This window comes from Felis catus, chromosome A1, assembly GCF_018350175.1.
Source record: "Felis catus isolate Fca126 chromosome A1, F.catus_Fca126_mat1.0, whole genome shotgun sequence".
Classification (NCBI taxonomy): domain Eukaryota; kingdom Metazoa; phylum Chordata; class Mammalia; order Carnivora; family Felidae; genus Felis; species Felis catus.
Genome location: NC_058368.1, coordinates 119314444 through 119339044, shown reverse-complemented (window position 1 = coordinate 119339044; position 24601 = coordinate 119314444). Strand labels below are relative to the sequence as shown.

General features: G+C 38.2%; 1 non-coding gene across 1 annotated transcript; it reads left to right on the top strand.

The window, feature by feature from the left end:
- Positions 1-10242: 10242 nt before the first annotated feature.
- LOC111556916 lies at positions 10243-10345 on the top strand. Its single transcript, XR_002736621.1, has one exon. It is a non-coding gene; the product is annotated as a U6 spliceosomal RNA (small nuclear RNA).
- Positions 10346-24601: the final 14256 nt, after the last annotated feature.

Here is a 24601-nt window from a genome sequence, read left to right as displayed (position 1 = left end):
ATTTGTCATACTATTTAATCCTCAACAACCTGTGAGGTAAATGGTACTTTACTCATTCTGTAGATGGAAAACTGAGTCTGAGGAGGGCTCAGCATACCTGCCTAGGTCCCAGGGCTGGTAAGTGATAATCGGCCCTAGATTCAAACCCAGGTTCTCTCTGTCTCCACAACGTTCCTTACCATCCATACTCAGCTTCATTGTGTTCTCTGCCTTTCCTGTCCTGCCACATGGTCTTTGTGTTCTTTTGTACCTCCTGATGCAAGGTCCAAGAACAAGTAGGCAAATGCTTGATGCTACAAGCCTTTGATTCTGGACAGTCTGATGTAATCATCTTTCTGACCGTACCCTCAAGGAATAAATCACAGGAGAGCAAGCTGCGGGCTTTTCTTGTTTTGTTTTAAACAGTAATAGATGTTCGAGTTGCTATCAGTGTTTGAGGCTTCTAATCAGCCAAAATTGTCCGCTCTGTAATATAGGCTGACCTTCCAGGCTGATAAACCTGCATCATTACTGACTTCTGCAGAGGTTGGTGTTTGCGTGTTATGTGGGGGATAGAGTTCTGACAGCAGCAAGAACAGCAAATATGACCAATCATTACAGGGCAGGCTGCCTGTGAGGACGGCACAGTCATTTGTGCCCAGGCGGGGCCAAGCACATGAGTTTATATCAAGGCCAGAAGTAAATTTAGGTTTTCTCTACACACTGAGTCTCTAGATTGAGCCAGAACAGCAATTTTTGTTTCCATCAGTTAGAGGAACCATTGTCTAAGGGGTCATAGGTGCTTTATTTGCCACGTCTGTGACAGCAACTGTGCCAACAGAAGCTGATGTACGTCACTCATTTAAACGAGAGTATACAGTCCTGGTTTTATTGGGTGAGACCTGTCGTCAAACTAAAAAGTTAAAAAGCAATCAACTCTCTCTTTTTGGATGTCATGGCAAGCCAAATAGCTCCCTCAAGTTTTCCTGAATTATTTCACCTGTGAATTGACCGTTACCTAGCATGGTGTCTGATACCAGTTCATTCAAGAATATTTACGGAGCATCTACTATATGGAAAGCGCTACTTATATGGAATAAACATCATAAAAAAGATAGGCTATCTCAGGTAGCCACTGCATATTCCCTTCTTTTTTCCTGGAAGCCCCCATGAAATCTGGGCATCTTGAGATCAGGATGTCTATGATCCTTGACATCCCTAAACTCTAATAAACTTAAGCTTGGTAGCTATCTTGAGCCAAGACTCTTCAGCCGGGTGTTGATTAATACATCACAATACCCAGTATTACCTGGATCTTATTGATAAGCTTGGTCATTCTTCTTCCAAATTTCTATCTTTTCTCACCACCGTCATATTATTTGTCATATCTCTTTATTACCTTTATTATTATTTACTAAATATTTTTCTTAAATTTGACCTTACCTTTTCACATTTCAACTGACTTACTTAAAAAGGGAAAATTACATTACCTGTTACCAATGGAAAATCAGTATCAGTGACCATAAACGGAAGGTAGCCATAAAAATAAACATAAGGAGACAAAATAATATTACAATTCTAGCTGTACACTTCCGTTCCCAGCCAAGATGGAGTGATAGGGACCATGTCTACCCTCCTGCCTCGAACAACTGCAATGGACACTGAACATCAGACAATAAAGGACAGTGGTCTCTGAGAAAGGGAACAAGTGAAGTGAGCCCAACAATTGCCCCAGCTTACCGTCTAGAGTACCCAAGCAACAGTACAGGGATAGGATCCCAGGAATCTCCCTGAATGGGAGAGATGTTGCTGAGAGTGCAGGGGGAACAGGCTAGGAGTTAGAAGACACTGAGTAGAGAAGGGAGAGCTGCACTGCAAGTGTCCCAGAAATGTGCACAAGTCCCCTTGGGCCTCAGCAGGGCACTGCCCAGCAATGAATAGGAGGAATCTACGAAGATGGAGAAATAACCACCCAAATGATTAGAGGAAATAGTACTTGGGACTCTCACAGGGCCAAGTGTAGTGCGTGCTCCTGTTAGGCAGATTGGAAAACATCGTGATTCACATGTAGACAACCCAGAAGATCTTGCCTTAGAAGTGGTGAATAATTATCCTTAGAATGACTACTGCTCTGGTATTCTTTAACAAATATTTTTTAATGTTTATTCATTTATTTTTGAGAGAGAGAGAAAGAGAGAGAGTGAGAGCATGTGCAAGTGGGGGGAGGGACAGAGAAGCAGACAGAAAATCCCAAGCGGGCTCCATGTTGCCAGCGCAAAGCCCACCACACGGCTCAAAGCCATGAACCGTGAGATCATGACCTGAGCCGAAACTAGCTAGGAGTCCAGCGCTCAGCTGACTTAGCCACCCAGGTGCCACTCATTTAACAAATCTTAAAAGCAAACCCCCAAAGGATCAAACTGTTTCCACATAACTTAATTGTGACTCAGAACAGAATTCAATTTTGCTTACAGGAATACAGAAATATTCAGCTCCCAACAAGCTAGAATTCAGTGTTTGGCCATGAATCTAAAAAAATTACTAGACATGATAAGAAGCAGGAAAACATTATCTATGAGGAGGAAAAAAATCGGTCCGTTAAAACCAACTTGGAATTGGCATTGAGGTTACAATTAGCAGAGAAGGACATTAAAATAGTTACTATAACTACATTCCATATTTTTAAAAAGTTAAGTAGATACAAAGAAGATATTAAAAATACTACATCACACCATTTAAGAGAAATTAAAAGTGAGCTTTTACAAATGAAAATCACAGTGCTAAAGATGAGGACTATGCCAAAGGGATTAATGACAGGTTAGACATTGAACAAGAAAAGATCCATGGATTTAAAGGCATCACAATGGGAACAATGCAAAGTGAAACACAGTAAAGAGATTTTTTTAAAAAACAAAAAGAGCATGTGTTAGCTATGGCACAACTTTAAGCAGCCTAATATATTTGTATTTGGAGTTCATCAAGAAGAGACAAAAGAGGACAGAAAAAAATATTTGAAGAATATTGGCCAAAATTGTCCCAAATTTATTTTTTTTATTTTTATTTTTTGACGTTTATTTATTTTTGAGACAGAGAGAGACAGAGCATGAACGGGGGAGGGGCAGAGAGAGAGAAAGAGAGACAGAATCAGAAGCAGGCTCCAGGATCTGAGCCATCAGCGCAGAGCCGGGCGCGGGGCTCGAACTCACTGACCCCGAGATCGTGACCTGAGCTGAAGTCGGACGCTTAACAGACTGAGCCACCCAGGCGCCCCCAAAATTGTCCCAAATTTGATAAAAACTATAAACTCACAGATCTAAGAAAGTCAATGAAAACAACACTAGGGAACATCATAATCAAACTGCTAAGGGGTGCGTGGGTGGCTCGGTTGGTTAAGGATCCGACTCTTGGTCTGGAGATGTGCTGTGCTGATGATGCGGAGCCTGCTTGGGATCTTCTCTCTCTCTTTCTCTCTGCCCCTCCCCCACTTGTTCTCTCTCTCCCTCTCTCTTTCTCTCTTTGTCTCTCTCTCTCTTCAAATAAATTAAAAATTTTTTAATGTTTATTTATTTTTGAGAGAGGAGGAGCCATTGTCTAAGGGGTCACAGGTGTGACCATGAATTTGGTATGATAACCTAAACAAATTGAGAAAGATGGTGTTAATGGGTTGAAAAGCTTAATGTTGTTAAGAAGTTAGTTCTCAAATTTATCTGTATATTCAGTGCAGTCCAAACAACATCCCAACAGTTCTTTTGATTAAAGTTGACAAGATGATCCTAAAATTTTTATGGAAATACAAAGGACCTCTAGAATAGCCAATACAAAGCTATGGCAAATAAGACAGTGTAGTAGTGGGATAAAGATGAACATATAGATCATCAAAGTAGAACAGAGTCTAGAAATAGACCCACACATATACAAACAATGGATTTTTGACGTAAGTGCAAGGGTCATTCAAGGGAGAAAGTATAATCTTTTCAATCATGGTATTGGGTCAATTGAGTATCATATAAAAAATTCAATTCATACCTTCTAAGCAAAAATTAACTCAAAATGAATCATAGACTTAAAGATAAAATCTAAACCTATAAATCTGCCAGAAGAAAAAACAGAAGGAAATTGTTGTGACCTTGGCTTAGGCAGATATTTCTTAAGATATGAAAAGTACAACATCTAAAAGAAAAAAAATGATAAATCGAACAAATTTAATTTGTCAAAATTAGAGACTTTTGCTCTTATAGAACACTGTTAAGAGTATGAGAAGGCAAGCCACAGACTGGGAAAAAAAATTTGCAAATTGAATACCTAACAAAGTACTTATATCCAAGATAAAGAACTCTGAAATTCAATAATGAGACAACCAAAATTTTTAAATTAGCAAATGTTTTAAAAAGGCACCTCACCGAATAAGATAAACAGATGGCAAACATAGCATAATGAAATATGTTCAACATCATTATTCATTAGGGAGATGCAATTTAAAACCACAGTGTGAAATGACTATATACCTACCAGAATAGCTAAAATTGAAAAGACCTGCTCAAGAATGTTCACAGTAGCTTTATTTGCAATAACCTAAAACTGGAAACACTCAAATGACCATCAGCACATGAATGGATAAACAAATTGTGGTATATTCATATAGTAGAATACTACCCAGTTATAAAAAGGAATGGACTATTGAATCAGATCGCCATGTTGGAAGAATCTCAAAATAATTATATTAAGTGAAAGCCATGAGACTAAAATAAAGAGTACACACTGTATTATTCAATTTTTATAGAGCTTTCATAAAACGGAAACTACAGTAGCAGAAAGAAGGTCAGTTGTTACCTGGGAAGGGATAGAATTGGTGAGGTGTGGGAGGGAAGGATCACAGTGGGTCACAAGAAAAATTTTGGGGGTGTTAGAAATATTTATTAATTTGATTGTGGTAGTGGTCTCAGGGTATATACTGATATCCAATCATTTCAAATTACACCTTTAAATAGACAGTTTGCTTTATGTCAATTATACCTCAATATATGTGTTAAAAATATTCTGTTGGAATAGCACTGCTAGGAATTTACCCAAGGGAAAATGCATAGGGGCACTTGTACCCCAATGTCTATAGCAGCACTTTTAACAATAGCCAAATTATGGAAAGAGCCTAAATGTCCATCAACTGATGAATGGATAAAGAAATTGTGGTTTATATACACAATGGAATACTACGTGGCAATGAGAAAGAATGAAATATGGCCTTTTGTAGCAACGTGGATGGAACTGGAGAGTGTTATGCTAAGTGAAATAAGTCATACAAAGAAAGACAGATACCATATGTTTTCCCTCTTATGTGGATCCTGAGAAACTTAACAGAAGACCATGGGGGAGGGGAAGGAAAAAAAAAGTTAGGGAGGGTGCCAAACCATAAGAGACTCTTAAAAACTGAGAACAAACTGAGGGTTGATAGGGGGTGGGAGGGAGGGAAGGGTGGGTGATGGGTATTGAGGAGGGCACCTTTTGGGATGAGCACTGGGTGTTGTATGGAAACCAATTTGACAATAAATTTCATATTAAAAAAAATTCTGTTGCTTGGCTGAGGCTTGCTCTTCCTTCAGCAAAAGGCATATCAGCTCAGTGTGGAAAGCTGTTAAAGGCACACCAGCACAGTGGCTTTCACCTTGAAGCCCAAAGAGAGATTGGAAGACCATTTAAAAGAGAATAATGTTTGGCTTCTGTGATTTAGTGTTATTAAATGCTCTGTCCATGAACCACTTTAAACAACCTCATATTTCAGCAGGTGGGACATGTATTCAGCACATAGTTTGGGAAACAGTGAACCAAGAAAAACCTTGTAAGAATGTAGCAAATATTGTGAGGTGACTTTATGTGATAAATCTTCACTTGCAACTAGAATTCTACAGCCTTGCTTAATCTTGGAACAACATTGACTCAAGACCAACCCTGCTTAAGTGAGGAATGCAGATCACCCTTTGAGATTCCTACTAAGCCACAGAGTGACTGTGGCTTCTCAGAGTTTCTTTATAGCCCCCCAAATTCTGCTTATTTTAACAGGCCCTTGGTTTTCTGGCCTCTTTCTCCAAATAAGGCAGTAGTGAGGACTGCTTTCAATGTAAAGTCACAGTATGTGGGAAAGTGTGCAAGTACGGATTTCCAGAAGTGGTGGGTGAGTGAGATAGCCGCTCCTATCTCATATGTCCATCTTGGGGCAAGAGGAGAAAATGGGCCTTTTCACGGTGTCCTACTGAAAAGGCAAGAATATCAGGCAGTGGAGAGGGCTCCTGATGGGGAGAGTTCAAATTTTAACTAAAAAATCATAAAGGAAATGAGTGTTTGGAGCTTAGAAAGGAAAAGAGGAAAAAAGACTGGCTTCATGTGCAGACTTTTTTGCGATCGTTTGTCTCCTTGATTTTTGGATGAAAATAGCAAGATTAAGAGGCAGTCTTATGGCTGATCTAAGGATGGATTCAGGCCAAGTTTGTTCACAGCTCTTTGCTGAAAACCCAGCCTCTTCCCAGTATGGCTGCTTCCTCTAACTCATTAATGAAATATCACGGACCCCTTATTCCTTAGCATTTATTTAACCCAGCTGTGGGTCTGTGAAAATGTATGTCCCCTCTGGATGTGATCGAGCTTTCAGCTGTCATCATTGTCTCTACAATTGTCTCTTTCTCTCTTTTTATATGACCTGTTTCATTTTTACCAGCTCCAGCCTTCGGGGAGGAAGGGTTACCAGTATTTTGTATTCTAGAACACAACTTGTGTCACATTTACTAGCTAGTGGAGTCAATATGACATCAAAAGCCAATGAGCAGTCTTCCTCTCCTACCCAGAATTTGTAAGCTGAAGTAGATTTTCTTTAGAGCCTCACATCCTGAAATTAGTCTATGTCACAAGGCTACTGGGAATGTAGCAAGAACTGGGCTACTTGAGGGGCGCCTGTGTGGCTCAGTCGGTTAAGTGTCTGACCTCGGCTCAGGTCATGATCTCATGGTTTGTGAGTTCAAGCCCCACCTCAGGTTCTGTGCTGACAGCCCAGAGCCTGGAGCCTGCTTCAGATTCTGTGTCTCCTTCTCTCTCTGACCCTTCCCCACTCACACTCTGTCTCTGTCTCTCAAAAATAAATAAACATTCAAAAAATTAAAAAAAAAAGAACTGGGCCACTTGTAGTTGCTCACATGTAACTCTGCCCTTCCCAGTCCCTGTCTTTGAAACTCATCTAAGAAGTCAACTCTGAGCACACACACACACACACACACACACACACACACACACACACACACACTGCTGAACCCCTTCTCAGCGAGACCTTAGACAAGGGGTAAGTTCCTGAACTCATCTAGGGTTTAGTTTCCTCACCTGTAACACTGACATACTGTGACGTGTATCTCATGGGATTGTCATGAGGATTAAATTAGTTTATATCCAAAAGGTGATTAAATCAGTTCCTAACATATAACAAGAGTTCAGTGAATTTTTTTTTTTTTAATGTTAGGTGCTCTTCCCTTTTGCTTAATTCCCTTCTCTGTCACTCTGCTGACACATTTTCTGTGTCATTATCTTAGTCATTATCTGCTTAAGCATCTCTATCCTCCATGAGGCTATAGTTTCCTTGAGGACAGAAACTGTTGTGTCTGTTCTTTTAATCCCTACCAGTGAGCACAGTTTCTGACACACAGGCATACAATGAATGTTGAGTCAATAAATAAGTCACTGGGTGAAAAATTTAGTATTGGAACAAACTAAGTGTAGCATTTTTTTTTTTTTTTTTGCTATAGGAAAAAAAAAAAAAAAAAAGAATGAGAGAAAATCTACCAGATCATTAAGAGTGCTTAGCCCTGGACGGTGAAACATGTAACATGTATTTTCTTCATTTTGCTCTTCTATTTTTCCCTCTAATGCGAGTGTGGTTAGGGGCAGAGTGGTTACACAACATTGCATGCAAATGACTGAGCTCTGCTCTAACCAGAGAGCTTTGAGGATTATATTAGTGATGATGACATGAGCTGCATTAACAAATGAACTTGGAAATTTTGGCATCTTAACATAATGGCAATTTATTTCTTGCTCGCACGTTGAAGGTGTATACACAACTTTGTATGTACTCCATGAAGTCATTCAGGGACCCAGCCCCATGGAGGCTCCTCCATTTACACATGGTTGCAGGTCCCCCTGGTGTCCACACATTTGGCTGGCAGACTGGGGAAGAAAGGGCATGAGTAGGTTCATATGGGACATGTACCTCACGTCTGCCCACATTCCTCTGCTCCAAATTGAGCAACACTGCCCTGCCTGGCCAGAAGATTGGGAAATGTAGTCTAGCCATATGTCCTAACAGAAAGGAAGTGATTTGGTAGAGAAGCAGAGGATGAGTTAGCTTTCCACCCCTGCATTCTGTCCAGCCTAGCCCCCTGATTCAACCTCCTGACTAGGCTCCCCTCCTCTTCTCTCTCCTTTTCAACCTGTCTTCCACGTGGCTGCCAAAGTGACTTTTCTAAAATAAATATTTGACTTACCACTTGCCTTACTTAGCTCCCTATCATCAACTAAATAAAGTTCAAACCTCTGTAAGCTAAATCTCTCAACCCATACGCTCAAGAGCACAAGTAATATTTCTTTCTGCGACTGGATTTAATTTTGGTGTTAAGCTCCCATCCTGCCAGGTAGTAGATTTTTCTCCCCTTTATATAGGTTCTGAGTTCTTGGGAGTATCACAGTACAAAGCCTGGAGTGGGCCTACGATCCTCAGTGGTCACCTCAGGGGGGTTTTCTAAAAGAAACCAAAGGCATTTCTTACCCTCAGAACACTGCAGGAAACCGTCCTGAGAATCTCATTCAAATTGTCAGTGAAAGGAAGCAAACCAAACCTGGAGTACCGAAAAAGAAAACAAGCAAACAAAAGAAATAGAGTAAGAAAATGAGTCATTGGGAGTTGGCAGGGGGGCATTAAGAAAGAATTCAAGGCAGAAGCAGATACCTCTTGTGTACATATCTTTATAAAAGATTAGAAAAGCAACACAAATAAGAAGTCTAGTATATTAGCCAGCGTGTATCTTAATGCTGCTTAATGTGCTACCTCTAAGCACATTTACATCATAGACAGTTCCACTGAAACCTGTAACATTTACTGGCATGTAAAATAATTCCAACAAATAATATAGAAATATATCTGCTTTGCTAAATTATATTTAAATGTATAAAGAAAGGGGATGTGTCCAGATATAGAAATGACAAAGCATCACATCTGGAAGCGTCTTTCAGCTTGTGTATGGAGAATCTGGGGTATTTAGAAGCAGCGGCTCACCTAAGATCAGGCAGCTATTAAGTGACAAACTGGGGCCTGGATCCAGACTTCCACACCTACTCTCAGCTGGAACAATGTGGGTGGTTGAGGAAATTGGCACATTCCCCTCAGAGCTTCAGAAGGTAGAAGCCTTGAGAAGCTGCTGGGAAAATGCATGTCAAAGCATAAAGCAACAGTCAGCAGCTATAGGTTTTCTTTTACTCTGAACACTTTCTACCTTCTTCTAGACAGAATCCAGACTCATTTCTAGGGCACTAAATCTTCTCCTGGCTAATGTGGTTTCTTGCCCAAACTTACAGATCACTATGCACATTCCCCCTCCTCTGTTTACAGCCCCTTCCTTGGGTTGTCTCTGGAGAATGATCCCTCCCTAGTGCATGTAGTCTTGGTGGAGGATCCTTTGTAGGGTCTGCTCTTCCCTGGTTGAGGAGAGTCTGTATGATACAGAAGCCAATCAGAGTCCTTCTCATAGACATTCAGATCCTCATCAGAGTGACACAAATATGAAAAACATTGGAGCCAACTCATCCAGTGATAGACCTGTAGAAGACTATCCATTAGTGCCTGCTCCCAAGATAGCCAGTTCTTCCCTAGTTCCCATCCTACTGAGAACCTGGCTGTTCAGCTTTACTTCAACTTGTTGTGTCTTCTTAGATCTGTCCAATAACTTTCCTTCTTTGCCTATGTTTGTCAATTTTATTTGGGTTCTTTGCAGATAAATTGATAAAATGTACAGTGGGCAGTCCTATTGATCCCCTCCACTTAACTGACTTTTTATTAAACAAATGGGTTAACTAGTGCCTCAGCATGCGGATGACTAGTATCTAGTATGCTTTACTCTAGTGCATCCATGCACTCCATTTGAGTTCTGAACTTACCAAACACTTTCGTGTTGGTTCCCAAACCTGGTCACACACACACATTACAGTTTCATAATGTAAATAAATATTAACTAATAAGTGCTCTCTTCAGCAACACATTTACTAAAATTAGAATGATAGAAGATTCACACAGCCCGTGCATAAGGATGGCATGCAGATTTTTGAAGCGTTCCAGATTTTTCCAAAACCCACAAGATACTGGGAATACAGTAAAAGATTTATACTCTGAAAACTGTAAAATACTGAGGAAAGAAATTGAAGATGACACAAAGAAGTGGAAAAACATTCCATGCTCATGAATTAGAAGAACAAATATCAATGTCTCTATTACTCAAAGTAATCCACACATTTAATGCAACCCCTATCCAAATACAACCAGAATTTTTCACAGAGCTAGAGCAAACAATCCTAATATTTGTATGGAACCAGAAAAGACCCTGCATAGTGAAATCAACCTTGAAAAAGAAAAGCAAAGCTGGAGGCTTCAAACTTCTGGACTTCAAGTTATATTACAAAGCTGTAATAATCAAAACAGTATGCATCAAATCAGTACAAAACAGCACAATCAAAACAGCACAAAAATAGATGCATAGATCAATGGAACAGAATAGAAAACCCAGAAATGAAGCCACAACTGTATGGCCAGTTAACCGTTGACAAAGCAGGGAAGAATATCCAATGGAAAGAAAAACAGTCTCTTCAACAAATAGTGTTAGGAAAACTCTACAGCAACATGAAAAAGAATGAAGCTGGACTACTTTCTTACACCATACACAAAAATAAATGCAAAATGGATGAAAGACCTAAATGTGAGGTAGAAAACCATTAAAATTCTAGAGGAGAACACAGGTGGTAACCTCTTTGACATTGGCTATAGCAAGTTCTTGCTAGATATGTCTCCTGAGGCAAGGGAAACAACAGCAAAAATAAACTATTGGGACTACATCAAAATAAAAAGCTTCTGTGAATCAAAGGAAATAATCAACAAAACTAAAAGGCAACCTACTGAATGGGAGAAGATATTTGTAAAAGACATATCTAGTAAAGAGTTAGTATCCAATATATATAAAGAACTTATCAAACTCAGCATCCAAAAAACAAATAATCCACTTTTAAAAATTTGGCAGAAGATATGAATAGACATTTATCTAAAGAAGACATACATATGGCCAACAGACACATGAAAAGCTGCTCAACATCACTCATCATCAAGGAAATACAAATCAAAGCTATGATGAGATAGCACCTCATACCCATCAGAATGGCTAAAATCAACAACTCCGGGGGGAATGACAGGTGTTGGTGAGGATGTAGGAAAAGGAGAACACTCTTAAAGTATTGGTGGAAATGCAAACTGGTGCAGCCACTCTGGAGAACAGTATGGTGTTTCCTCAAAAAGTTGAAAATAGAACTATCCTATGATCCAGCATTTACATTACTGGGTATTTACCTAAAGGATACAAAAATACTGATTTGAAGGGATGCATGCACCCCAATGCATTATCAACAATAGCCAAATTACAAAAAGAGCCCAAAATGTCCATCGACTGATGAATGGGTAAAGATGTGATGTGTATATTTATGTGTCTGTGTGTATATGTGTGTGTGTGTGTATATATATATATATGTATATATATGTGTGTGTGTGTGATGTGTCTGATGGCAGAGAAGTCACACACACACACACACACACACACACACACACACACACACACATACATATATGTATATATATGGTTACCAGATGGGAGCTGGGTAGAGGAATGGGTGAAATGAGAGATGGGTATTTAGGAGTGCACTTGTGATGAGCACCCGCTGTTGTATGCCAGTGTTGAATCAGTTAAATTGTATACCTGAAGCTAATATTATACTGTATGCTAACTAACTGGAATTTAAATAAAAACTAAAAAATATATATATATAATATATATATATTATGTATAATATACATTTATATATGTTATATATTATATATATAAACTAGTTACAAGTGAAGGTGAAATAAAAAAAAATATATAATATATATATAAACTAATGAAAGGTGAAGGTATAAACAGTGTTTATTCTTGTGAAAAATGAGTTGACTTAGGAGTCTTGATAAAGGTAAACAACTAGAAAATGTCAATAAATTAGGTGTGGGTGAGAGACAATCAGAAAATGATACAAAATTATAAAATTCAGAAAAATTTTGTAAGTCACATACCTTCGCAAAGATTTTTAAGTTATTTTTCCCCTTCAAACAAATCAAAGCTGAAAATCATAGACAGTTCCTGATGGGTGACTGCAATCAGCAGACCCAAAACCGAAGAAAGGGTTTTGGCTTATGAAAAATTGGGAAATAAATGAACATCTATATGTGTTAAAATACTTAAGGTATGTGTCAATCATTATGATTTCTTGGTTTAACTATATTTTTTCAACATACTTAAGTGATCAAATTGAATAGGAGGTCTTTGTACACAGAAATGCAGAGGGGAAACTCATACTTCTCTTGTATCTGCTCACGTGTTAGTCCTCAGTGGTAGTGGCCTGTCTTGACTTTAGGGACCCTTCCCACAACTCTTTGCCTCTGAAAGGGGAACAGCTGCAGAGTATCTGAGGAACTAGTTCACATCTTCTTTTCACTGCTGAAACCCTGAGGCCCACAGAGGGGTAGTGACTGTGCCGAGTCATTCAATGGCTGATGGCAGACCTGAGACAGTGATCCAGATCTCCTTAATGTACATGAACCCATCCTGCAGCACAGGAATTTGGTCCAAAGGATTTTATCCATTTATTTATTCCTTTGTGCACACAGCTTTAATACAAAAAGGAGTTATTATAACAAGATGGTGTGAAATGAATTATCAGGTCACATTAGAAATATTATCCACTCAAAAAGATATGAAGCTCATTATTCAGGCATGAAGGAAATGGGAGTGAATTACTCTGAGAACCCTGAATAAATCACGGTTAACTCATTTGCAAGCCTTTTAATGGTGAATACTGGTGATGGTCCTGTGATTCCTGGTGTGCTTTCTCCTGTGTCAGATGAGACAGTTACCTGATGCAACTTTACAAATGAAGGAGGAAAGCTACATTTTATAGTCACTGGTCAGACTAGTAAGATCTTTTAATTATCCTAGAAATAAAGGTGACCTTTTCACTAAAGTAAATGCGAGCACGAAGGCTAATAGTCAATTGGGTCAAAAAAGTAGGATTGGCTGATCTACTTTTTACTGACTGCTTTTTTTTCCCCCATAGAATTGGTTGTGTTTGGGTAGAATTGACAAAATTGAATGATGGTTTCATATTTGTTGTCAAGGACTAAGAGCATTTATTATACACCTATTATAGACACCATGTTGACCTCCAGCAGGGTCAACACTTCCCTCCAATCTTTCCCTCTCTTTCTCCCCTCTTCCTCCTCCTCTTCTTGTCTTCCTTCTTTTCCTCTTCCTCCTCCTCATCCCATGAGGATAGTTGCCAAGTTAGGTGTCACTCTCTTCTCAAAGGAGGGACAGTGCTGCCCAAAACCAAGGACATGATTAGGATAGACTGCCAGAGTTGAGTTGAGAGAGTGTCTACCTCTTTGTTGAGTTTTATTTCCCAGGAGTTTCCAGCAATCTGGATCAGAAAAGTTATAAAGTCAAATACTATAGAACTGAGCAATTAACATATGAGGTGGTGGTGTGGACAAACCAGGCTCAAGGGCCCTGTGTGCATGGGGGTTTCCATAACTCATCAAAGGGGCAACCATGATGCAGCTCCAGCCTCCTGGAAGCACGTGGGCCCAGTTACCCAGATCTGCCAACTCTTTAAGAAAGCTAGAAATCTAATTATTTCATGTAAAATATCTCTTGAGTTTAAAATTAATTATAATTTTAAAACCTGTTGAAGTCAAATAAAACGTATTTTCAGGCCAGCTACAGTCTGTGGGCTACCAGTAGGTGTCCCTGACTTCCTCAGGGCTCCCTTGCTGGCAGGTGTGCTTCAGACCAGCCAACTCCACGTGGAAATGGTAAAATTTAGGAATATGGCCTTGAGATTTAGAGAAAAAGGTGAAACTTCAGCCTGGTTAGTTCTAGACTTGAGCCTATCTAGTCTCAATGAAAAGAATCTGCCTATGACCTGGCCTAGCTTAACCAAGTTTAACGTTAGGACTTGGGAGGCAAAATCTCAGCATTATAGGTACTATAGGTTTTCCAGGCTAATTTTCTTATTCTATTGATGAATTACCCCCATGGTTCTCTGGGACAGTGATGTGGCAAGATACAGTGGTTCACAATCCCATGTCCTGGCCATCTTTCTTTGTTTTAGTTGTTTCCGTGTAACTCTGTCACACTGCCCCTCCCCAAGGCTTCTCTTGTATGTATTTGGATGAGGGGAGTAGGCAGATGATAAGGTTCAGTATATCATGACTTTCTACATGATTCAAATTAACTGTATTGTCCATTTCATGTACTCTGCATAGACACCAAAAATATTGGATGACCCCACTGTAGCTCACTATTAAAGTTATTGTAATTTTATTTAATGAAAATATTTTCCCACCTCTTATATTTCAGGGATCAATAATTCCTGTAATTAAAATTCAGTAGGGCTACATTTTTATTATAGAGAAGTCAAAATATATTCCACAGCCTTTGTTTCCAAAGATTTCTTCATGTAATTAAAGAATATCATATTTTGGCATTTGGACTTCCTTATTATCTCTGTGCTTGGTTAATAAGTTTTTCATTGAAAATCATCTCAGTAAATGAAATTGTAGTGTGTTAACTGAACCAACCAAATTTTCTCATATTCATCCTTAATAGTGTGAGAAGTCAAAGGCTTTATTGTGTTATTTATCGAGCACTTATGTGGAAGGAGAAGAGATGAATTGATCCATTTCTTCTGGAAAGTACTCAACAAATCCACCATCTGGAAGAATATTTAGGCAAAATGAGCTACATTTATAAAATAAGTCCAATCAAGAACCCACTGACTTCTGGACCTGTTTCCCTTGCAGTGGAATGGGAAGGTTAGACAGGCTCTTCTCTAAAGGACTCTGAGCCCTGACATGGTGAAGAAGGCTGGACTGTGGACCCCAGTGCCTGGGTTTGAGTCCTTGCTCTACTACTCACTCCCTAAGTGACCTTGGATAAGTCTTTCCTGAGGTAATAATTTTATCATCTCTAAAATGGAAATGACAATATGCTAATTTCACCATGATGATAGGGATCAAATGAGATAACACATGTGCTTGGAATTGCACTGGTTATGTAATAACCCATGAGCAAGTGGGTCTTAGGAGGTCCTTGATTTTATATCTGTAATATGGAAGATGGGTTGGTGTTGTTGATTCCCAACAACTACTAATTTATAATTTTCCAGTGGGGAGATTTGAGTGTTCCCAGCAATGCTAAAGTATGTATTTCCATTTGGGTTAACTAGACTGACCTCCAGGATGTGCATTATAATGAGCTTTAGTCAATTACAAACACTGTAACACTTTTTGTACTTCTGTAGAGGGACACATTCCCCTAGAAAGGAAAAGTGTGAGTGAAACAGTTGGACTTTTCTCCCTGCTCCCTTCCTTCTTCTTCTCCCCCTCTCTGACCAGTTGCGTAAGTTGGGGATAAGGGCCTGGCTCTGGGGCTCAGCATTCTTTCTGTGGGAGCAGCTTCATCTCTGCAGTGGCCTGCCCAGCCAGAGGCCTGAAGCTGTCCCCCTCTGCCCTGGCTGGTTGGGAGGGTTTCATTCCGAGAGAAAAGTGTTGGTGGTCACAGATCCACATTATGTCCAACTCAACTTCGTTATTAAAACCTGGCATTTTGGTCTTTAACAATCTCATTTCTAGTGCTACATTTCTCAGTGAGATCTGACCCCAGAGGGGGAAGTGGGCTGTTGTTTACATGGCTCCCAAAGTCCTAGTAAGTATCTTGGGGTGTATTTGAATTACTTAGAAGGAAAAGGTTCAAGTTCAGTATGGCTTGTTGATACTGCAATACAATTCCCTAGCCAGGCCAGACTACAGGGATCCAATATTTTCAAGGACCTATAAACAGATTTTACTAGTTGAAAGGTGTGAGTCTTTGGAGTCCAGCTGCCCAGCTACTGCTTTCTGAGCCAAACCTCCATGGTTGAAAACTTTTTCCTTGCAGTGTGGCTGCCTCTACAGTTGCACCCTGCCTCAGCTAAAAGGTTCTCTGTTCAGCTCCAAAATCCTGAGGAACTATCCATCTTGTACTTATTTAAACATTCTAGCCCAGAAATAACTGGCAGGATGAAAGGGGGTCTTATGTCAGCTGTGCCTTGGCTGTTTTGCAAGGGCACAAGCATTTTCTATGTGTTCTTTTTCAGTGGTCCCTATACAGTGCTAACGGGGAAAAAGTTCTCTTCTTCTTGACTTCACATTAGCTATTTGAAGTTCCCAAAGTTTTCCAGCAGCTGAAATGATTGCACACCTCATGGTCAGAGTAAATATATTTTGTATCCTTCCACTCTTCCTGCTGGTCCTTGTAATGGAGCCACAATAGATTTGGAATTTTCTCATAAGGAAACTATTAAGCTATCCAGACAATAAAAACAAAACCAGCATTTGTTTCCCTGTTAGACAAATTAACGTCCAGCTTCCCTTGGCATGTAGTAACCATATATGCCTCACATATGATATATATTATATATTATAAAATATATAATAACCATATATGTCATATATGGATATATAATATGTGGATAATATATATAATAACCATATATGCCCAACATATAATATATATTATAACATATAATTTGTTAACAACCACATATGTATAATATATGCATAATATGTATGTCTGATAACCAGTGTGATGCATTTATGTGGGATAGTGCACGGGGTTGTGGGATTCAGGTTCCTTCTGATTCATGTACCTCATAGTAATGAAGATACATAGCTCAGAACTACAGCTGATGGGCTCTGCCAGCCTTCTATTGATTCCACAAATGGTTTCTTTTCCACATTGTAAGAAGAAATGATAAGCCATTTCCTCTAATCACCACAGCACTTTAGGCAGAGCTGGGACGGCTCCCATATTGATCCCCTCTCTTCAATTCCAGCCCTCACTCCAGCCCTGGGCAAGGCAAAATTTCCTTTCAAACACTTCAAAACACTCCAGCTAATTCTGATGAAGTCCAAAGAAGTGCACTTCTTCCCCTTGATTTTATTTTTCATAATACTCAGGCTCTTGCTTTTAGTTCGGGAATAGGATGATTATTAAATGTGGAGAGTCAGAAGAACACGTGTCCACCTCTGATGTTGCCATGTTTTAAAATAAGGAGACCACAATTTACTTTTTAGAGAATTGTGCACTCCTGAGAATACCCACCATGGATACAGATGAGACAAATAGGAATGCTGTCTGAGTACATAAATGTCTCATTTGAGTTGTTTTATATTCAGGTAGTATTCTAACATGGTAAAATATTTTAAAAATTATAAATCACTGCAGATGAATTGCAATGCTTAAATAGTCCCCCTCCCTCCACCCCTCACAGCTGGATTGATATTGCCTTTTAAGGGTATTTACCATATGTGCAGTTGAGCAGAATGCTGCCAGAAAAACTTTGTCAAGATGGAATTAGTGTCTAACCAAGCAGCTCCTCAAGGTGCAGAGGGGGAAAGGGAAGCCCTTATCATCTTTCAGGTGCTCTGGTTCCCAAGGGATTTAGTTACAGGACACCATGGACCTGGAGGATAAAATGTCTGGGATGTTTTTAATGGAAAACAAAACTAAACTAAACTAACATTTACAAAGCATAATTCAACAAATAGTGATGTACTCCCCACTCAGAATGAACAGATTTTGCAATAGTTACTGCAAGAGCATTTTTATTTAAAGAAATAAATATACACGTTACAGAGAAGGTTGACACCACTCTGTTCCTGTCAGCAAACATCCAATCCCAGAAAGCAAGGTTCATTGTAAATATAGATGGTGTCTAATCCACGTTTTTAAACTTTTCCTGTGAGTGTGTATGTCTACATATATCCATAAATGCTGTAGAGCATTACCATGCTTACCATTTTTAATTTAAATAAATGGTATAAAAATGTAACTTGCTTTTTCTCATGCAACAGTTTTTAAGATCTGTTCATATTGATATATGAAAATATTGCTCATTCATTTTAGCTGTTGCTCACCATTCCACTGTTATCAATATATCACAATTTATTAATCCCTATTCTCTGACAGATGAACATTTGAGTTGTTTCCAATTTTTTGTTATTAAAAACAATGCTGCAGAGAACATTCTTTGGCATGTTTCCCTTTTGCACATGTGTAAAAGTTTCACTAAGTTATAAACCCAGAAGTAAGATTGAGGGTCTTAGGCTATGGGAATTTTGAGCCATGCTTAATATCCCCAAATCACCTCCCGAGGTGACTACCCCAGTTAGCACTGCTGCCATCAGTGATGGTGAGTTCCCTTTCTCTACCATCACTTGGTATCAGCAAACTTCTTAAATTCTGCCAATTTCATGGTTATGGAATGGTTCATCTGTTTTATGGATCATTTGGTTTTAATTTTTATTCTTCTGAATGCTAATAAGGTTGAGCATCTCTCATATACTTCTTGGCCATTTGGATTTCTTCTGTGAAATCTTATATCTTATATCTTCTGCTTATTATTCCATATGGCTGATGGTCTTTTTCTTATTGATTTGCAGTAGTTCTTTACCTAGGCTGCTCACTTATCCTTTTTTTAAACACACAGTATCTAGAAGCTCCATTGTGCCCCCGACAAGTAATTAAGAGCTGGAGATAACACACACTCTGGGCCTTTTTGGAGCATGAAGGATTAAAGAATTTATAAAATAGTGATTTTAAGAGGCCTCTTGGTCTGGGCACAGGTGCTCAGGAGGATCAGTAGTTAATGGGGCAGAGGGTGGAACCTAGAAGTTTTTTGGAAAGGCTTTGGGAGACAATTCTGTCATGATTTCAAGAGTACATAGTTATGACCTAAGTAGAAGAGGTTTCTCAGAACACGATTAGAATTTTTTAATGCTGTCACCACTCCAAGCATTTCTAAGCCATTGTCTGAGAATTGCTCAAGTTTTGTAACCAGATGCTGATTATCTATTGTCAATATTTCTATTGGTAGCTTTTCCTTTAAGGAAGGAGGCTGCTCAATGGCATGGAATGATGATTACCGTAAATTCTGTTTCGCCTGAAATTTGCTGCTGCAGAGAGAGAATGCTGGATTTCCCTATGCAATGCCATCGCTGAAGTTGAACTGATTATCAGAAGTGATGCTTTATACATGTTACATCACTAGGGATTTTCTGTGCTCTTTCTACTTAAAATTATAGGTAGACAATTCAACGAAAATTAAATTTAAAAAGTATCTATTAAGGCAATTGACAGAATCCACCCACAATCCTAACTGGAGGAGGAGATGATCATCTGAGGCAAAGGTGGGAAGGAAAAGACCTAGGGAATTCATTGTTGGGAACCACTCTGCCACTATGGATGAAAAGCTTTCAAAGTGGCTCTTTTGGGGAGGTTAACAAGACTTGTGACCCCATTAAAGGAAAACCTCAGAGTGGCTGACACCACCTTAATGTGGCAGAGCTCTCCCAAGATTCTTGATGGCAATAAAGAGGCCACACACACACACACACACACACTGAGGACAAGGAGTGAAAACTGGACAAAATCATAAAAACACAGAGAGAGATAAAGGTGATTCCTGGTTCCATCTCCTCACCAAAAACAAGGAAGAAATGGTTCATAAATAAACTGGTTCTTCTGGACCTGCCCACAACCCTAAATCTTTCTCCATTCCCAGCCAGCTAGGGTAACCACTGACATAATCATGGAAACTTATACCAACTGAGCCGCTAACTTAAGCATTGCTGGAATATACCAGCATGGTCTAGGTGTATGACTAGAACCCACACAATCTGCCTGCCTGTTTTAGATCTAATATGAGGCCTAAATTCAATTCTCATGTTAAAGGACGTATTAGCAATACAGAATCTATAAGAACATTCTGAAAAATAAATATAGATACCATTGTAATCAAGAAATAGAGAAAGAGCATCCATCTGAAAAAGAAATACTGCAAGAATAAAGTTCAGATAACATCTGCTTCATGCTCACAATAAAATTCAATAAAACTTAGCCTCTGAGATAAAGACCAAATATTAGGTGAGAGGCTCAGATGGAAACGTAAAGGAATGACTTGGTGAAGAAATATGAAGAAACTAGTATTACTACAACTAAAACTTTTAACTACGTGATTGTTAATAAAGAGTAGAATCACAACTGCGGAAAACTGAACTGGTCACATAAAGGAAAAGATTGAATCATCCTCCTAGGTTGAAAAGACAGATGAAAATGAGGGAGAAACACATGAAATTGAAATAAAAGTTAGACACTGTAGAAAAATACTGTCCTGTGCTGAAGATCTGGATCTGCAGGTCAAAAGTGTTGTCATGTAGCAAGCACATTTGGTAAAATGAGATTGGCACTAATGCATATCTTGGTTATATAAATGAATTTCAAAAGTAAAGACCGTTTCCTACAAAGAGGCAGAGGCTTGGGTTCTCTGGGGGGAGAAGAATTACTTAGAAAAAAATCAACTTGCCCTCAGAGATCTTCCATACAACATTAAAAGTCAAATACTAAGAAAAACTAAAATATTTAAGAGAACATAATAAATCAAAGTAATAACAAAATACAAGTTTCTGAAGGCAAAGTTCATCAGGACAAAATGATGTATCAAAACAAAGAATAACTAAGTTATTTAACAAAAAGTTAACCGGGAAGATTAATGCCATTTCGATATAGAATGGTTCATAAAAATTCATTAAAAGGAAATGTATAATACTACAAAAATAATAATTTACAGTCATACATGTTTGTGTCAAAAGTCCCAGAATATACATAGCATAGAAGGACATCGGGGTAGTTAGAAAAATTAGTGGATTTCTGCATTTTTATGAAGGAATACAATACATATGGTTTCATTCATAACATTGATAGCCACATTTTTTAAATTTATGAATAACAACAAGGAAAACTGAAATCAAAATGTATGCCATTCATGCAAATCAATAACATGATACATCATGTCAGTAAAAGAAAGGATAGACAACGTGATCATTTTAATAGATGCAGAAAAAGCATCTGACAAAGTACAACAATGCATTCATTGTAAAAACCCTCAATAAAGTAGGTCTGGAGGAAACATATTCAACATATCAAGGCCTTGTATGAAAAACCGACAGCAAACATCATACTCAATGGGGCAAAAGTGAGAGCCTCTCCCCTAAGGTTAAGAACAAGACAAGGGTATGCACTCTTACAACTTTTATTCAACATAGTACTAGAAGTCCTAGGCATAACAATCAGACAACACAAACAAATAAAAGGCACCCAAACTGGTAAGGAAGAAGTAATACTTTCACTATTTGAAGGTGTCATGATACTGTATAAAGAAAATCTTAAAAACTCCACCAAAATTACTAGAACTAATAAATGAATTCAGTAAAGTCGCAGGATATAAAATTAATGTAAAGAAATCAGTTGCTTTTCTATACACTAATAATGAAGTGGCAGAAAGAGAAATTAAGAAAATAATCCCATTTACAATCGCAAAGATAATAAAATACCTACAAATAAAACTAACCAAAGAGGTGAAAGACCTGTATTCTGAAAACTACAAAACATTGATTAAAGAAATTGAACATGACACAAAGACATGGAAGACATTCCACACTCATGGATTGGAAGAACAAATATTGTTAAAATGCCCATACTACCCAAAGTGATCTATAGACTTGGTGCGATCCCTATCAAAATACCAACAGCAGTTTTCACAGAGCTAGAACAAACAATCCTAAAATCTGTATGGAAGCACAAAAGACCCCAAAGAGCCAGAGCAATCTTGAAAAAGAAAAACAAACTGGAGATACCACAATTCCAGACTTCAAGTTATATTACAAAGCTGTAATAATCAAAACAGTATGGTACTGGCACAAAAATAGATACATAGACCAATGGAACAGAATAGAAAATCCACAAAGAAACTCACAATTTTATGGTCAGTTGATCTTTGACAAAGGATAAAAGAATATCCAATGGGAAAAAGACAGTCTATTGAACAAATGGTTTTGGGAAAGCTGAACAGCTGCATGAAAAGAATGAAACTGGGTCACTTTCTTACACCATACACAAAAATAAATTCAAATGGACTAAAGACCTAAATGTGAGACCCAAAACATTAAAAATCCTGGAAGAGAGCACAGGCAATAATTTCTCTGACATCAGCTCTAGCAACATTTTTCTAGATAATGTCTCCTGGGACAAGAGAAATAAAAGCAAGAATTAACTGTTGGAACTACATCAAAATAAAAAGTTCCTGCACAGTGAAGAAAACCATCGACAAAACTAAAAGGCAACCTACTGAATGAGAGAAGATATTTGCAAATGATATATCCCAGAAAGGGTTAGTATCCAAAATATATAAAGAATTGATGCAACTCAGCACCAAAAAACCCTCAAATAATCCAATATAAACATGGGCGAAAGACATGAACAGACATTTATCCAAAGAAGACATCCAGATGGCCAATAGACACATCAGAAGATCATCACTCATCATCAGGGAAATGCAAATCAAAACTATAATGAGATATCACCTCACACCTGTCAGGATGCCAAAAATCAAAAACATAATAAACAACAAGTGTTGATGAGGATGTAGAGAAAAAGGAACCTTCATGCAGTGTTGGTGGGAATGCAAACTGGTACAACCAGTCTGGAAAACAGTATAGAGTTTCCTCAAAAAATCAAGAAAAGAACTACCTTATGATCTAGTAATTGCACTACTGGGTATTTACCCTAAAATACAAAAATACTACCTCAAAGGGATTCATGCACCTCTGTGTTTTAGCAGCATTACTTATGTAAGCATCCCAAGTGTCCTTCTACAGATGAATGGACAAAAAGAATATGGTATATTTATATGTATATATGTGTATATACATATATGTGTATATACACACACACATATATGTACAATGGAATATTATTCAGCCATATAAAGGAGTGAAGTCTTGCCATTTGCAATAACATGGATGGATCTAGAGAGTATAATGCTAAGCAAAATATGTGAGAGAAAGATAAATACCATGTGATTTCACTTATATGTGGAATTTAAGAAACAAAAAAAGAGCAAAAGAGAGATAGAGAGAGAGAAATCAAGAAACAGACTCTTAACTGTATACAGAACAAACTGTTGGTTACCAGAGGGGAGGTGGGTGGGGGGATGGGTGAAATAGATGATAGGGATTAAGTAGTGCACTTGTGATGAGCACCTGGTGATGTGTGGAAGTGCTAAATCACCATATTGTACACCTGGAATTAATATTACACTGTATGTTAACTACACTGGAATTAAAGTAAAAAAATTAATAGAAAATATTTGACTCAAATTATTGGAAGGAAAAATGTGGAGATAAATGATACTCCTGCCTATCTTTATCATGGGTAGTGTCATAATAGTCCCAAAGCCTGTATTACTGAGAATGTTAAGCCACACTTAGTAGTTTATGGTTAACAACATCTCCATGAGAGGATACACAGCAAATGAACAGCCATGCTAGCTACATGCCACTGGAAGTCACTAGAAAGCTATGGCTTAGATGAAGGAAAAACCTTTTGGTCTTGACAAGCAAACATAATATAAGTAGCCAAATTTTCCCAGTACTCTTTTCTGAATTGAGATGAATTTAACAAATTTACAAACTTACTTGGCTTGAACTGATGTTTCAATGAGTTTACATTCCTCCTGTAATTAACCTTTTAAACTTCTGCCTTTGACTTTTATTTATCCAGAATTTCTTTATTATTAAAAGTACCCCATTAACATCATGAGTTGAAATTTAATTGAGGTGTTAAGAGTCATACTAATTCTGGAAGGGATAATAAATGAGCACTCAAGTTAAATGAAATTTAACCATGACACTAGATTGATGAAGACTCAAGCCTCCATATCCTTGGTTCCATGTCCATTGATCTATATTCAGTACATTTTGCTACATAAGGAGCTTCTGAATGTGCCCTGTTTTGTTTTGTTTTTTAATCAGTGAGTGAACTTTGGATTATCTTCCAACTAACCAAGTTGAGGTAGAAATTGATCATTCGTAATGCGAAATACTATATGGACCGCTCCTCTCTCTCTCTCTCTCTCTCTCTCTCTCTCTCTCTCTCTCTCTCCCCATTCTCTCTCTTACACTCTCTCTCTCTCTCTATATATATTTTTTTTTCTAAAAGAGGTCTGTCTATGGTACTAGGCAAAATAATTTCATGATTATAGAAAAAATAAAATCCAAAGGAATGGGTAGAGAGTTAATTTTTGTATCTCTGCTCAATTTATAACCTTTGTTGTAAGTTTCAGATAAGATATTGCCAATAAGGAATCTAAG